This window comes from Ictalurus punctatus, unplaced genomic scaffold (genome assembly GCF_001660625.3).
Source record: "Ictalurus punctatus breed USDA103 unplaced genomic scaffold, Coco_2.0 Super-Scaffold_100058, whole genome shotgun sequence".
In the NCBI taxonomy this organism is placed as follows: Eukaryota; Metazoa; Chordata; class Actinopteri; order Siluriformes; family Ictaluridae; genus Ictalurus; species Ictalurus punctatus.
The window spans coordinates 787,054-803,735 of NW_026521089.1; positions in this window are offsets into that span (position 1 = coordinate 787,054).

Sequence of the window (16,682 nt, forward strand, 5' to 3'; positions counted from 1 at the left end):
GTTGTCAGAAACACTAGACCGGCTCATGCTGGAGTCAAAATTGAAAGAGTAAAGGCTCACAGGGACAAAACCGTTTAACGTCCTTTTAACTGCACGGATATTTAATCTACAAGTTACCAGGCAACTTGACAACATTCTGCAAGGCAACCCAGTTTGAGGAAGGGAATTACTGTTTGCTCAAACCTTTCGTAGCGTTGAACTACATCATAATGACTAAACTGTAAGGAGAAGTGCAGAGAAGCAGAGCTCTAGCACATTTAATTGATGTCACGTCATGCAGAGCTGATGGAACAGTAACTTTGACATTTGAATGTTTCCCGCTCATGTTCACAAAGCTCCAGCCCAGGATCTATGGTTGCCCATAGAGTGTCTCTAAAATGATTGACAGGAGGCACATCCAAACACAAACAAGCTTTCCAGACCAGAAGTCCGTTTTTTTTAAACAGGTTTTCTAAGTGACTTGATGCACTCTTGCTAAGGCCACAACTTAATCCATTATTTTTATCATGTTCTACATATCTCCCAGGTTATTTGTACAAGTGAAAAATAAATAAATAAATAAAACTATTGCAACTTTAAAGGAAGATGAACAATGCGCTCATTTTTTTTACTTTACAGTCCCCACAAAGCAACTTTGAGAGCTGTGATTTGATTCTGTATGACGACGTATTTCTTTTTGAAACAGGAAATAAGAGTGGTGACATGTTGAAGTGTTACACAACAGCTAACAGTGTTTGGGATACGCCCAGCTCTGAAGAACATTGATGCTAATGAGCTGCTACTTTTGAGCAAGACCCGCCTCAAGACCCACACATTCCTACACATTCTAGAGAGCATTTAATTGGACGAACACAAGTCTAGTGCATGTTGAAGCATTAAAATTGTATCATTTTTCACCAAAAGTGACTTTTTTAATTATTTTTTTTAAAACTATGGTATTGGAGGCCATAACAGATACAAAAAACATCTCGAAACACCAGTTTTGATTTCAGGAGCAGCAATTTAAAGACTTTACCAGAACAATCCAGAAAGTATATGAAAGATAAAAATATAAAGATTTGATAGCCAAAATAAAAAAAGAATACAAACAAGTATAAAATTAAATTCATTTGACCTGAAATGTGAACAGAACTTCCATCCAAGCCCTAAAACTAGATAAAGAGAACTCAATTAAACAAATGCCTTATAGTTTTCACATTTATTCACTGAGCACAATTACCCAACATTAAACACCTTTGCTGAAAAAAGTATGTAAACTTTTGATTTCAGTAACCGGTGTGAGACCTTCGAGCAGCAATAACTTGAAGCAAACATTTCCGATGACTCACTCAATCCTGCACAATGGGTTTGAGGAATTTTGGCTCACTCCTCCTGCTTCAACTCAATGATGCTGGCAGGCTTCTTTGCATGAACTGCTCTTTTTAGGTCCTTCCACAACATTTCTATTGGGTTAAGGTCTGACTTGGCCATTCCAAAATTTCAATTTCTTCTGCTTTAACCATTTCTCTGTAGACGTACTTGTGTGCTTAAGGTCGTTGTCTCTACTGCAAGGCCCACTTACAGTTAAGCTTGAGTTCACAGACAGATACCCTGACATTCTCCTGGTACAATCTAGGATTCATAGGTCCATCAATAATGGCAAGCTGGTTCGGACCCAAAGCAGCCCCAAAAGATAATGCTGCCACGCCCATGCTTCACGGTTGGGATGAAGTTCTTATGTTGGGATGCTATTTTCGGTTTGCATCAAACAATGATTTTCAATTAAAGCAAGAAGTTCTATTCTGGACTCATCTGTCCACAGAACATTCTTCCAATAGGCTCCTGGCATTTCCACATGGATTTGAGCAAACTTCAGACAGGCAGCAGTGTTCTTTTATGGAAAGTAGTGGCCTGTAGGTTCTGAGATGTTACCCTGGGGTTCTTTATGACTTACTGTGATATTATTCACCACACCCTTGGAGTGATCTTTTTTGCTGGACGCCCAGTCCTTGGGAGAGTAACAGTGGTGCTGAATTTCCTCCATCTGTATGTCATTTACCTCACAGTGGATTGGTGGAAGCCAAACTCTTTAGAAATGGCTCTGTAACCCTTTCCAAGCCGGTGAGCATTGACAACTCTCTTTTTCTGAGGTCCTCAGGAATGTCCTTGGATCGAGGCAGGGCACACTTCCATAAACCTGTGTGGTGAAGACCAGACTTTGATGGTGAAGACCCAAGTTAATGTTCTTGAAACATGGGTGGGCCTAATTGCTATTCCCTTGATTGAAACGCCTGACTTCAATCAGCCCCATTTAAATGAACTCGTACTCCTAGACATCACATACCTTTTCCTACAGAGTTATTTAACACTGGATCATTTTTGCTTAATAAATAACTGTAAAAACTACTGTTTTTTTTTTTTTTTTTTTTTGCATCTGTTGTTACCCGGGTTCTCTTTTACCTAGTTTAAGGACTTAGATGAAGATCTGATCAGGTTTCAGGTCAAACGTATGGAGAAATACAGAAAACTGTAAACGTTAAACTTTCTAGCTGCACAGTAGCTGTAGATCAAATGAGTCATATTTGCTTGCAGTATAAGTAGGTTGCTTATTTGCTTGCAGTCGCTCACGTTTTTGTGGTAGGAAATCGTGTTATTGACACGGAGCTGTCGATGCATGTATGTTTAGACCAGGCATGGGCAAACTACAGCCTGAGGGCCATATACGGCCCGTTGGGCTTTTTAATCCGGCTTTAATCCGAACTTGTCCAAATTATATGATTAAACCTCAGTGTGGTGTATTACTCTCTACTTCACTTTTTCGCTTTGCCCTTTGAGCCCTTCTGTAAAAATGAGTGGACCAAAGAAAAGAAAAGTGGACAGTGAGTGCCGAGTATTTAATAAGGAGTGGACAACAAAATATTTTTCTACTGAAGTCCGATCAACGGTTGTATACCTGATATGCCAAGAAACTGTTGCGGTTTTCACAGAATACAATATCAGCCGTCACTTTGCCACGAAGCATGCCAACTACGCTAGCAAGCAGTCAACGCAAGAACGGGCGGCTACGGCTCAGAGGTTGATGGATAATTTACAGACTCAGCAAAAAAATGTTCAGCGACAAACTGCGATTCAAGAGTGAAGTACCAAGGCAAGTTTTTTTGCTGGCATTCAAATTAGCAAAGGCTAGCAAGCCTTTCTCCGAAGGAGAGTTTTTGAAAGAATGCATGGTAGAGACAGCAGGTCTCCTGTGTCCGGAGAGCAAAGGCAATTTTTAAAAAATCAGTTCATCACACAGGACTGTGACTCGCCGTGTGGAACTATTGACGATGATATCGCCAGCGAATTGAACAGAAAGGCGGAATCTTTTATGTTATATTCACTAGCACTGGATGAAATTAACGACATAAGACACTGCTCAGCTCCTAATTTTATACGAGGGATTAACGACAGTTTTGAGATAACTGAGGAGTTCTTGACCATGGAGTCCCTGAAAGGAAAAACGCGGGGAGAGAAACTTGCCAATGTCAGCACGGATGGATCGGCAAATTTAACTGGAAAAAACGTTAGGGTGTTGAAAAGAATCCAGGACAAAGTGAAGGAGGAAAACCCTGAGCAGGATGTTATTTTCCTTCACTGGAATCTCTGAATTCATCAGGAATCTCTGTGTAAGTCTATATTGCAGCTTAATCATGTCGTGAATCCGGTTGTAAAACTTGTTAACTTTATACGAGAAAGGGGACTTCAGCATCGTCAGTTTCTTACGTTCCTGGAGGAAACTGATGCGGATCACCAGGACTCCTCTACCACTCTCGTGTCCGCTGGTTAAGTTTGGGAAAAGTGTTTCAACGAGTGTGGGAGCTCAAAGAGGAAATTATCGCATTTTTGGAGTTATTTTGGAAATCCGACGAATTTCCTGAGCTAAGCGACAACAACTGGCTTTGTGACTTTGCGTTTGCTGTGGACATATTTTCACACATGAATGAGCTGAACATCAAGCTACAGGGGAAAGATCAGTTTGTGCACGACATGTACACAAATGTTAGAGCCTTCAAATCCAAGCTGACTTTATTCTCCAGTCAAATTTCAAACAAATCTCTCTTTCATTCCCCCACACTAGCCATGCAGAAAGACGCGTCCCGAAACGTGAAGAAATACAGATCACTGGGCGACCTGCACAGAGAATTCTGCCGTCGGTTCAGCTGGTGTCCTGTCCCCTGTCACAAGACCCTGAAACAGCACCACAGGAGCTGCAATTGGAACTGATCGATCTTCAGTCTGACTCCGTCTTAAAGGAGAAGTTCAACTCTCTTAAACTGAATGACTTTTATGCTTCACTTAATGAAGAGACGTTTCCAAACCTCCAGAGGACGGCACAGAAGATGCTGACATGGTTTGGCTCGACCTACGTATGTGAGCAGACATTCAGCATCATGCACATCGACAAAGCCCCTCACAGATCCAGGTTAACTGACCAACACCTCAGATCTATCCTGAGAATTGCCACAACAAAACTAACTCCAGAGTTTGATGCACTGGCAAAAAAGGGAGATCAACAGCACTGTTCCCTCTGAAACTGGACGCGGGTTTCTCTACTGTGTTATCAAATTGATGCATTTGGAAAACAATTGGTACAATGAGCCTTGCATATTCATGCTTTGCTACCTGTTAAAGGCCAAATCCTTTCATGTAATGGCTTTTACATGTCATTTATATTAGTGCACACAAACACTCCATCCGTCTGTTCCTGGCCCAGCCCCTCTGTCAAATTTTAGAACCCATTGTGACCTGCGAGTGTCGTGAATAAAATCAACCTTTTAGCCTAGGTCAAAAACTTCAGAGACAGAGAGTTTAGTAGGTGTCAAAAAGTAAATAAACTTTATTGAAAATCAATAAAGTGTGACAGTCTGCAGAGTGTCCGGATTATGCATACACAAACATGTCTTTATATACCTATCTCCACGGCATAGTCTCTGTAGGTGAGGTTTTGCTTTTCCTCGTTGAAATACACCAATCTTCTTTTGCCACAAGTAAATATTCATGTCTATGTGTTATCTTAAATTTGTGGAACATGCGCAGTTAGTTGTTTTTCTTGAAAAGGTTTCATGAGGACAAGGTTTCTTTTACAAAAAAAGGTTTCACACAGGCTTGTGTGTCTTGACCTTGACTCCCTTCGTAGGCCTCAATGAGCATCTGTCTGTCTCTATCGGTTTTCCCCGCTGATATCTACCTCCTTTCCCGAGGCCCTCTCTAATTTCTCTAATCTCTTTTAATCCCTAATTTGTATCTGCCTCAAAGTTATTTACTCACGCATGCGAATATCTACTGCCAATTTTTATTGCTGTGGAGACAGGAGACAGCTAATACAGAACAACAATTGTTGTACACTGAAACACAGTTCATTCAACTCAAATCCACTCAGAATATAACCTGATCAAACATTGTTCTATGGATTTAGATTATGCTTCTAACCGTTGATTATACATATAGATGATGTTTTTTAACCAATATTGATTATATGATAATGCTCAAGTAATAATTCTAAATGTTGGTTACATATTGAATTCACTTCATTAACATATCCAGATGTCAGTTACACATATTGTTTGCACTTCAGATATTTTCCATATACTCTCCCCCTCTGGGGCTTACTAAGCCCCATCTAGCTAGGGAGAGTAATCTCACAATCCAGTCCCTTCATTTGCACTAACTAGTGATCAATGTATGACCACGTCAGCCTTCTACCAATGACCAAATCCTGAAACCACTCTCTCTGGAGACCAGAAACAAACATCTCCTCTCCCACTGGCTAGAAAGGAGTAAAGGATTCTGTCTCTTTCCCTAACCACAAAAATCAAGACATTGTTTGTAAGCGTGAGCATGCGTTTGGTTCAGCACTTGCCTGTGGTTGTCATCGTGATGTAGAGTACACAGTTGATTAAGCACATATAGCTGATACAAGTATAGACTAATAAACATGAATACGAATCAAATTTTCTCAGTTTGATTAATCATGACAGTGATCACCCTGTCTCTTAATCACACTTTATATTGTAATAGAAAATGTAAAAAATTAAAAATAGAAAAATGGAAAAAGCAAAAAATAAAAACTCCATCACATCCTTTTTCAGGGGATGTGTTAATGTTTGTCTTCGACCCAGATACTTTGCATATCGCGGGGACCACCCTTGAGGAGAGGTCAAGCTAGCACTTACACCCATGGCATGGCTCATCATACTACTTCTTCGTCCTCACAGGAGGAACTGGAATCTGTTCCATCCTGTTGCAGTCGATCAGAGTTCCAATCTGGCTCACTGATTGTCTCATTCAGTTCTAGTTCAGTACTGTTTTGGAGACTAGTCAAGGGCTGAAAAGTCAATTATGGAAAAGTTGTCCTGTAAGGAATGTCTGCTTGGGCCTCTTTCTCCTTCAGCAGGTGTATCAGGCTCGTCAGAACCGCTCTCAGCAGCAGGAGCCCTTCTTTCCTCCTGCTCTGTTGGTACGACCCCTGACAGACCTTCTTCTTTGCCATCACCTGAGACTGCCATTCTCCCTTATCTTCATTTAGACCCTCTCTCACGTCTTGTCTTGTTCTTTCTTCTGCAATGTCAACCACTGGATCGTCCCCTTCGATCAGCTGATCCTCCTTTCTCCTAGGTCTTAATCTAAGTGCTCACTTTGTACGGCCTTTCCCTTCTGGGCTGGAACACCCCTAGGTACACCTGTTCTCCAGGAGTCACAGGACCAGGAACTTCTGTCTCCTCTCTCAGTCCCCAGCTCTGGTCCTGTGAATAGATAGCTTCATACATAGCAGTTAGTTATCGCATATATGCTCTTAGTTCCATCTGTAATTACTTCAGCGGCAGTTCTTCATAAGGACCTCTCAGGTATGACACAGACATGGGTCGACCCGTAGGCATTTCATGCGGTGTTAGATGCATATTTCTGTTAGTCTGCATGCGATAGGTCATTAGTGCAGGAGGTAGAGCATCTACCGAAAAGAGTTCAGAGTCAGCACAAATTGCGTTAAACTTAGCCTTAAAGGTACCACTTACCTTTTCCACTATTCCCTGTGACTGAGGGTGATAAGCACATCAAAATTTTAATTTAATCACAGTTACTGTAACACTGTTTTTTAAACGAACGCTGAGCCATTGTCAGAGCTAATCTGAGATGGTATGCCGTCTCTAGGAATTACCTCTCTGGTTAAAAATTGAATCATTGTTCCAGCAGTTTAGTCTGCTGATTGCATTGCCTCCCTCCATCTGCTAAACCTGTCTATCACCAAGTGCTTAAACGGTCCTTCTGGCATTGATATGAGCCCTGTCGATACTGATTTTCCCTTTCTGACATTGTTTTGAGCATAAATTTCACACTCAGATTATTATTCACCATTGCCTGTAAGTTTAAAAAAATAATAATAATTATCCATATTTGCCTGTAAGTCCAGAGACCAGTCCTCTTGCTGTTTTATCTTTTCCCATAACTTCCCCCTCGCGCACTGGTTAAAACCATGTGCATCTGAAATTCATACAGTGAGAAGTGCAGTAGGTACAATCAGAATTCAATTAAACTATTTGCTCGGTATGTTAAAGTGGCGTTCCAGCACTTTTACTAAAACCTCACTGCATTCAAACAGCTCCAAACGGATGACACAATCCATGGGCACAATCAGAGTCAGTGTATATATTAGCAATTCTACCGTAACCAGTTCGCACTCTGTAGTGATAGCTTTTAATTCGGCCAATTGGGCAGAACAGGGTGCTCACAAAATCTTCCAGATGGAACGTCTAAAAAGTTCAAACTTTAACTCGAGGAAATATGAATTTCGGCTAGGCAATCGTGAGTGTTCTCAGTGACTGGCTCCACAGAATTAATTAGGCAATACAACACTACAGTTGGTGTATTAGACACACTAATTAGGTTTAATATTTAAATTTTGGGTGACACATAGAATAACTTCATATCCTGTTCTTTGTTGAGCTGTCGTGTTGCATGTGGATCTAATTCAAAATAGAAGTGACCTGGTGTGATGAGTGTAAGATCAATGTGTGAGAGCAACTTTCCCAGTGATCTGCACTAAGAGAGCAGCTCGAGCCATGGCACGCAAACGTGCTGGCGATCCTTGTGACACCAAATCCAATGTTTTCGATAAATAAACTAAAGACCTGCAAGCGCCCCCATACTCCTGAGCCGGGACCCCTGCAGCGACGCCCCCTCTCTCAGACGGTTAATACAGGATAGAATAAAGCAGGATAGAATAATGAAAGCGCTCTGAAGTCCTTGTACTAAACCACTACTAATATATATATATATATATATATATATATATATATATATATATATATATACATATATATATATATATATATATATATATATATATACATATATATATATATATATATATATATATATATATATATACATATATATACATATACACACACACACACACACACACACACACGAAACTCAGAGCATGACATCATTCTGTGTACCGATAAGAAGCAGTTTGAGGCAGTTCAAACAGGCTTTGTTTTAGGATCTTAGATGATGTTTAGACGAACCTTGAACAGAAGAACATGTTTGTGTCTCTGTAAGCAGATAAACATTCTGATCTCAGTGACATCACATGGCCTTCTGAGTCGTTATCCTCACATGAGAATGAAACAGAACAAGAATAAAACTATTTCAAAGTAAAAATGAATAATTTCCCTCACAGTGTAATGAACAGAATCTGCTGTTTGTCAATAAATGGAATCTGTTCTGGGAGCATCCTAGGTTGTTTCGTCCTGATGGCCTGCACCCCAGCAGCCTCGGAGCGGAACTGCTGTCTGACAACATCTCCAAGAAGCTACACTCCAAGTGACTGTCTACCGTAAGCACATCATCTACAATAACAATGTTCATCATAAGCAATGTTCAATTAATAGTCCAACACCTGTAGTACATTCTATAGAGATTGTGTCTGTTCCCCGAGCTATACAAATACATAGACAATTTCAGAATGTTTGTTTTAGTAACCTAATTAACCTAAAATTAGATCATACTGAATGCACATCCAGCACCTTTAATCTGAAGCTAGGACTATTAAACATTAGATCTCTTGCATCTAAGGCTCTTATTGTTAACGACATCATTACTGATCAGGAATGTAATTTAATGTGTTTAACGGAAACTTGGATTAAACCAAACGAGTACATAGCATTAAATGAAGCCAGTCCTCCTGGATACAGTTATGTACATCAGCCTCGTTCAACTGGTAGAGGAGGAGGTGTTGGTCTCATCCATAGTCAAAATCTAGTCGTCACACACAAACCTAGTCATAAATTTAATTCTTTTGAAATTCTTTATACCAGCATAACTTATGTAGCCACAAAAAATAAGTCAATTCCTCTAATTATTATTTACAGACCCCCAGGGCCATATGCTGAATTTCTTAGTGAATTTGCAGACTTTATCTCAAACCTGGTTGTGTCTGTAGATAAAACATTAATCGTCTGTGATTTTAATATTCATTTTGATATCCAGAAGACCCTCTGAGGACAGCGGTTGTGTCCATCTTAGATTCAGTAGAGGTCAGTCAGAACGTAATCGGACCTACTCATAATGGTGGTCACACTCTTGACCTCATACGTACGGATTAAATATAGAAAATATTGTAACACTTCCACAGTCTGAAGTTGTCTCCGATCATTCTTATCTCATTCATAATACGTATGGATCATATTTCCACCTCGCCACCGCATAAAATATACTTTCACACTAGCTACTGCACCGAGCTTCATCAATAACCTCGCACAGACATCAATTAGATTTGGATCACCGTCTGATCCGACAGAACTTAATCAGGCAACCGAATCAACGCTCCGCTACACGCTAGATCAGAGGTCCCCAAACTAGGGCCTGCAGGCCAAACTTGGCCCTTCACAGCAAAAAGTTTGGGCACCTCTGCGCTAGATAGATTAGAAAATGTTGTTGGCATTAAGGGAATGGTCCTCTCCTGGCTCAGGTCTCATCAGACTGATCGTTATCAGTGTTGGAGAAGATTTTTGATAGAAATAAAACACATGGGCAATAAAATATGGAGAATGAGAATTTATTGAGAATATGGGAAAGAACAGAGTCACGCTCTCTTCCTTATAGACAATGTCTCTTAAAAGTTAACTACAGCAGGCGTAGGGCCTGACCAAAAAGAGGAAGTGCAGCACACAGCACACACACCCAAGAGCATGAACTCACACACACACAGACCCAGAGCAATCAGAATAACAACGTAATGGCTAATGATTATTTTACTAAATCATACAGTACATACACTAATAACAATGCAGAAAAAGCACACAGATGATAAATGTCCTCACTCAAATACATTTATAATCTGAGTAATAACCCGAAGTATAAAGAACTGCAATGGGTATTAACTGCATTACCTTGAACAAACATCTTCAAATACCACACAATTCTTAGTATAATGTGTTGCAAATAGAGCTGCAACAACTAATCCATAATAGTTGATGATAATCGATAATGAAAATCGTTGACCGAGCAACCCTCCTCCCAGAACAGTCATCGACGCCAAAGTCACGTGACCCGAGTGGTGTGTTCAGGCATAGTTCATCGTTCTTTTTCTCTTTCTCTGGCGGTCTTTCTGATCACAGCTTCAGGTTGCGTTCGGTGTGGTTTAAACGCTGATGGCTTGATTTGTCAGGTACAACTTCATCGTAAGTCACAAAGTGCGCTTCAGCAGCGTGGCCCCCGCTCACAACACACACACCTGTGTTCATACAAGCCCGCTTTCTACACAACCCCAGATCATGCTGATTGATGATGTAAGGATTGAGGATGTGGTCATTTTCTTTAATCGCACGTCTATCATTAGAGAATCCGCATCGTGTGATCAAAAACGGAGAACGCGTGTTAATTTGTTAACCATTAAAACCAGTGCCATTATTGGTTCTTAATGGTATCCACTAGACACAACATGCCACCAAAGCAACAAATTACCAGTAGACCTACAGGGACATTACAGATTCTATGAGGGATTCTGTTGTGATTGTTTTTTTCAGCAGGGAAATTCCTATTTCCATTTTGGGAATAAATCAGAACAAAGTGTAATCAAATAATGAGCTAATAAAATTATTTATATGTAATTTGCATTCAGTCTCTCAATCTGGCAGCAATGAGAAGCTGTGTTTTTCTTTGTCTTTTACTTTATTTATTTTTTTATTTTATTTTTTTAAGTGTACTGGAGGAAAATACTAAAATAGTTTTATTTGATTTAAATGTATTAATTATTGACATCATTGCCTACTGGATTTCCTTTTTTATTTTAGTAATAAATATATTTTAGTAATAAATCATAGCAATCTGTGATTAAATTCATAATGAACTAATTAATGCACAGAAGAAAAAAAAAACATGTTTCAAATTGCACTCGATTGTTCAATCTGGCAACAATGAGAAGCTTTATTAGTATTTACATAAACTTCTGGGGGAAAATACTAGAAAATACATGTAAATGGTAAATGTCGCACTTATAGCGCTTTTATCCAAAGCGCTTTACACTGTGTCTCATTCACCCATTCACACACACACTCACACACCAATGGTAGCAGAGCTGCCATACAAGGTGCTAACTTGCCATCGGGAGCAACTTGGGGTTCAGTGTCTTGCCCAAGGACACTTCGAAATGTGGAGTCACTCGGGCCGGGAATTGAACCGCCAACCCTACGATTGGTGGACAATCCATTGTGGATTCCTTTTTTTGCGCATAAAACCGGTTTACTCTTCAGATGTAAGGGATAACGTTCTCTAAACGAGATGCCATTACTTTCACCAACACCTTTACATCTGCATTAAGCAGAGACAGCGGCCTATAAGAACCACAGGAGGACGGATCCTTACCCTCCTTAAGAAGGAGAGCTGTAGTGGCTTGTGTCAGAGCTGGAGGCAAAGACCCACATTCCAAGGATTCATTGAACACAGATAAAAGCAATGGAGCTAATTTTCCAATAGATGCTTTAAACAATTCAATTGGAACCCATCTGGGCCAGGAGCTTTGTTGCACTGCATAGTTTTAACTGAATTCAAATTTCTTCAAGAGAGAGTGGGGAGTCCAGTTGCATGGCAGTATTCGAATCAATAACAGGGTTACAAAGGTCTTGAAGAAATGCATCCACTTTAGTATCGTCTGCAGGAAATTCAGATTTATAAGGTGAAGAGGAAAACCATTTAAAAGTAGCATTAATTTCCATGGGCTCTGTAGTGACAATATTATAAGTGTGCGCGGTGCTAATCTTAAACAAACCTGTGCGCGTGCTGTGACGGGAAATACCGGTTTAAAGCGTGTTCGCGTTAAAGTCTTGCTGAAGGTGTTAAATATGTCACAGAGCCACACTCACGAGCGTCATAAACCGGTTTAAAAAATTAATAATGATAATTTCTGTGCCTTTGGTGAAAACTTTCAGAGCGTTTTAAATCTGCACCAGCCTTTTGTAAATGTACAGAAAGTATATAATTCCGTATATGTAAAATATTTAAATAAATAAAAAGCAGTGCTCGTGTTATTACAGGAGGTGACATTTTGTAGGAAAACGTGAATAGTGAACGCGCCTCGGGGACGTGCACTGTAGGGTTGACAAAAGGCCAAAAACGCTTTAAACAAGTTTCAGCTCCAGTTAAAGGAAAGCGCTGGACTCAAGTAGTTTTTCCCCTACAACAATTCCTAGATAACCGGTTTAGAGTACAAGTCACATATACTAACTTGTTGATTTGATCATATCACATTCCACAACACTGATTAAACCTGAGGTTCTGATTCTCACAGGGGCCTCTGTTACTGACTGTTTAATACTGTCTCAGTTCTGAGATTCATTTAATGTTCAGTCGAAGTGAATAAGTTTCATATTTAGTGTAAAATATTCGTGTAATCCACCTGTTTCTAAATTACATTACATAGCACATCTATCATGTGCACACTGAAAATTCAAGTCCCAGATGTTTCTAAAACTACACGCAACCGTGTGTATATATGTATACAGGAAATCACACACACACACCTTTACTGCATCCTCCAGGAAACACGTGAAGGTAACCTCACCTTTCCCGGCTTCTAATACACTCATTCATCTGCTTTAAATATACTTTTTTTCTACACATCCTCAATTCACAGCACCTGTTAATTCTTTATTTCCTTTTTTCTACATTACTCACTCTCTCTCTCTCTCTCTCTCTCTTCTCTCTCTCTCTCTCTCTCTCTCTCTCTCTCTCTCTCTCTCTCTCTACTAAACTAATTATACACAACCTCAGCTCACCCTTAAGACAGAACCGTTAAGTAAAATTTTCCTTCAGCCATCAGAACAATACATTAACTCTGACTTGTTTGATAGCATTTCGCTTCCGTTCTTGCAGTTTTGTAAACATCGAGTATACGGACGCTCCAATCGCAGGCTTGATCTCGTATAGCTCGTATCTTTAACCCTGCAATTACACGGTTTTAAGCTAAATGAAGCTATTCAGATCGTCAACTCTGTACGAAACATTCCCAATAAAATCTTGGACAAATTCTATAACAAATTCATGCGCGTTCTCCGTTTTTGATCACACGATGCGGATTCTCTAATGATAGACGTGCGATTAAAGAAAATGACCACATCCTCAATCCTTTATATATACACCTATGGTGATTGGCTATAAGTGTAGGAAGTGCTTGATTTGAGCTGCAGCTGAGTTTTCTATTAGCGGAGGACGAACTTTAAACGTTAATATCGCAGTGGATCATGTTCGTTTAATCGTGGGCCGTCAGAATCGTAATCGTGATCGATGTTCGATTAATTGTGCAGCACTAGTGCCATCTATATTATTTACCCATAGTAATGTGGGTTTTTTTCTTCTACCTTGCTGTTTACATGGTAGTTTCTTAATCAAATTATGGTCTTAATTAGATTAAGAGTGGATTATAGTTGTCCATGTAAACGCAGTCAATAATCCACCTCTTAATCTAATTAAGACCATAATTTGATTAAGAAACTACCATGTAAACAGCAACCTTAATCTAATTAAGGTCATAATCTAATTAAACACTAATCTAATTAAGACAGGTGGATTACTCCTGTTTTAATCGTATTATGAACGTGCATTACAGACATGTAAACACATTAATCACACTAAACGTCGTGTGAGCATTTTCACCACATCTTGCGACAGGACACGATCACACACGGCAGTTTTACGGCGAACAAGAGAATTCGGCTGTGTCCCAAACCAGGTCCACATCGCTCGACCACATGTCCTAGCGTGACAATCCCAGCTGAACAGAACAACTGCATCACAAAGGGTTCTGCTACGCGCTCCACATTGAAACGAGTCCCATGCACCACTGGTTCCTTCAGCAGCCACGATAGGGTCTCACAGCCTGGTCTTCTCTGTTTGTGGAGCATCCCCCATACAGTAAACAGTCCTTGGTAGAACTTTGGGAGATTGTGTAGTTTGTGAGAACTCAAGTCGATCAGCCACAAAGACTCAGCAGGACACAAATTCCGGCCTCGGGTCAATATGGTTCTGGCCAAGGGTCTCCAGATGAGGTCTCTGGGCCCAACAAGGAGCCTCTGAATAAACTGGAGTCGGAAGGCAGCGCCCTGCTGGCGAGATGAAGGAGTCCCTGCCCTCCTTCCTCCTTGGATAGAAAAAGTACACTCTGCAGGACCCAATGCAAACGGTCCCAGAAAAAGTCCACCAATACTGCTTGTATTTTAGCCAGCAGTTGTGCTGGAGGGTCTAAACATGCTAAGCGGTGCCACAGCATAGAGGACACCAAGTTGTTAATCACAAGTGTGCGACCCCTGAAAGACATGTGTGTAAGATCCATTTCCATTTATTTAGACGCCCTTCAACCTTCTCTAAAACATTGTCCCAATTTTTTCTCACAAAAGTATCATCACCGAGATAAACACCAAGAAATTTTAAACCACATTTGTTCCAACTCAGCCCAGCAGGTAAAAACCAGTTTCTTGCTCAACTCATCGTCGAACGTTATCGCTTCACTTTTTCCCCAGTTCATTTTTGCAGAGGACACTACACCAAAATCATTAATGTTTTCTACAAGGGTATTAATATCTTCTTGTTTCTTGCTGATGACAACAACATCATTGGCATAAGCAGATAAAAACCGTTTCACATCCTAGGAAGGGTTACACCTGAAAGAGACCGTCTTAATCTGTGGCTCTATGGCCAAGGAGTACAGCATGCCAGATAATGAACAGCCTTGTCGGACTCCTCTCAGAACCTTAAATGGAGTGCTTAAACCACCATTGATCTTTAAATACTCTCAATGTCACTGTACAAGACTCGCACCATGTTTATAAAACCAGAGCTGAACCTGAACGCATCTAGCGTTAGACACAAATACTGATGTTCAACCCTGTCAAAGGCCTTTTCCTGATCTAGAGAAATCAAGCAGAATTCACAGCCCAATGACTTGGAGATGTCCAAACATCACGAATTAGGATGATGTTATCAGATATCAACCTGTTGGGTATACAATAAGTCTGATCGACATGACCGACATGCTCCATAACTTTTCTCAGCCTCATGGCCAACACCTTTGATAAAGTTTGTAGTCAGTACTGAGAAGAGCCACTGGTCGCCAGTTTTTGATCTCCTGTAAATCTCCTTTTTTAGGGAGAAGAGTAAGGATTGCTCTCCTGCAGCTCAGTGGTAGTTGCCCTTGTTCAAACTGTCTCTGAGAACAAGCAGTAGATCCTCTGCGATCAGAGGCCAGAACACTTTATAAAAATCCACAGGAAGACCATCGATACCGGGTACCTTACCGCTCTTAGGGTCTGCAACACAGAAAGTAGCTCAGCAGCAGCGATTTGAGCTTCCAGCTCTGCATTGACCTCCTCGGAGACCTTGGGTAATCCCTCATAAAAGGACTGCGCCACCTCTGTTTTCTCCTGAACTCTTTCCTGAAAAGCTTTTCATAAAAAGTAACTGCACACTTACGGATCTTCGTAGACTCCTGTAGCAGCTGCCCGGTGCTGGACCGCAGAGAGTGCATTAGCTTCCTCTGTCCATCCTGTGTTCAAGGCCAAAGAAAAAGTGAGAGGGTGCATCCATTTTTACGACGTTTTGATGACGAGAGCACCTTGGGCAGGGAAACCTACAGGTTAGATAGAGCTGATTTTTCCTCTGGAGAATTTTGAAATGTTCTCCTTTTCTAGAGATGTCTGCCAAATCCGGCAGCTTCACTATTTCACTCTCCAAATCTTTCATAGACCTCGTCATGTCCCTTGTGACATTGAGAGTGTACTGTAGGCACAGCTGTTGATCTTACCCTTACCTATGTCCCACCACTGTTGTAGAGAAGTGTATTCAGACTTCGTTTTTGTATAACTTCTCCAAAAATACACAAGAACATCCTTAAAAACATTATCAGACAGCAGAGACGCATTAAAATGCCAGTAGGCGCCACTGCATTTCACATCCTTGACAAAGATGGAATCTTGTATAAGGGAATAGTCTGAAATACCAACTGGGTGTATTGAATAGCTTCTCAGTATATTGCTTGATGTGTGAAGCAGTAAAATCTATCAAGCCTTGCCAAAGACAGAGAATTATCCTTTACAAGAGCCCAAGTATACTGACGCTGAGTGGTGTGGAAGAGCCTCCAAACATCACATAGATTCATTTGCATCGATTAA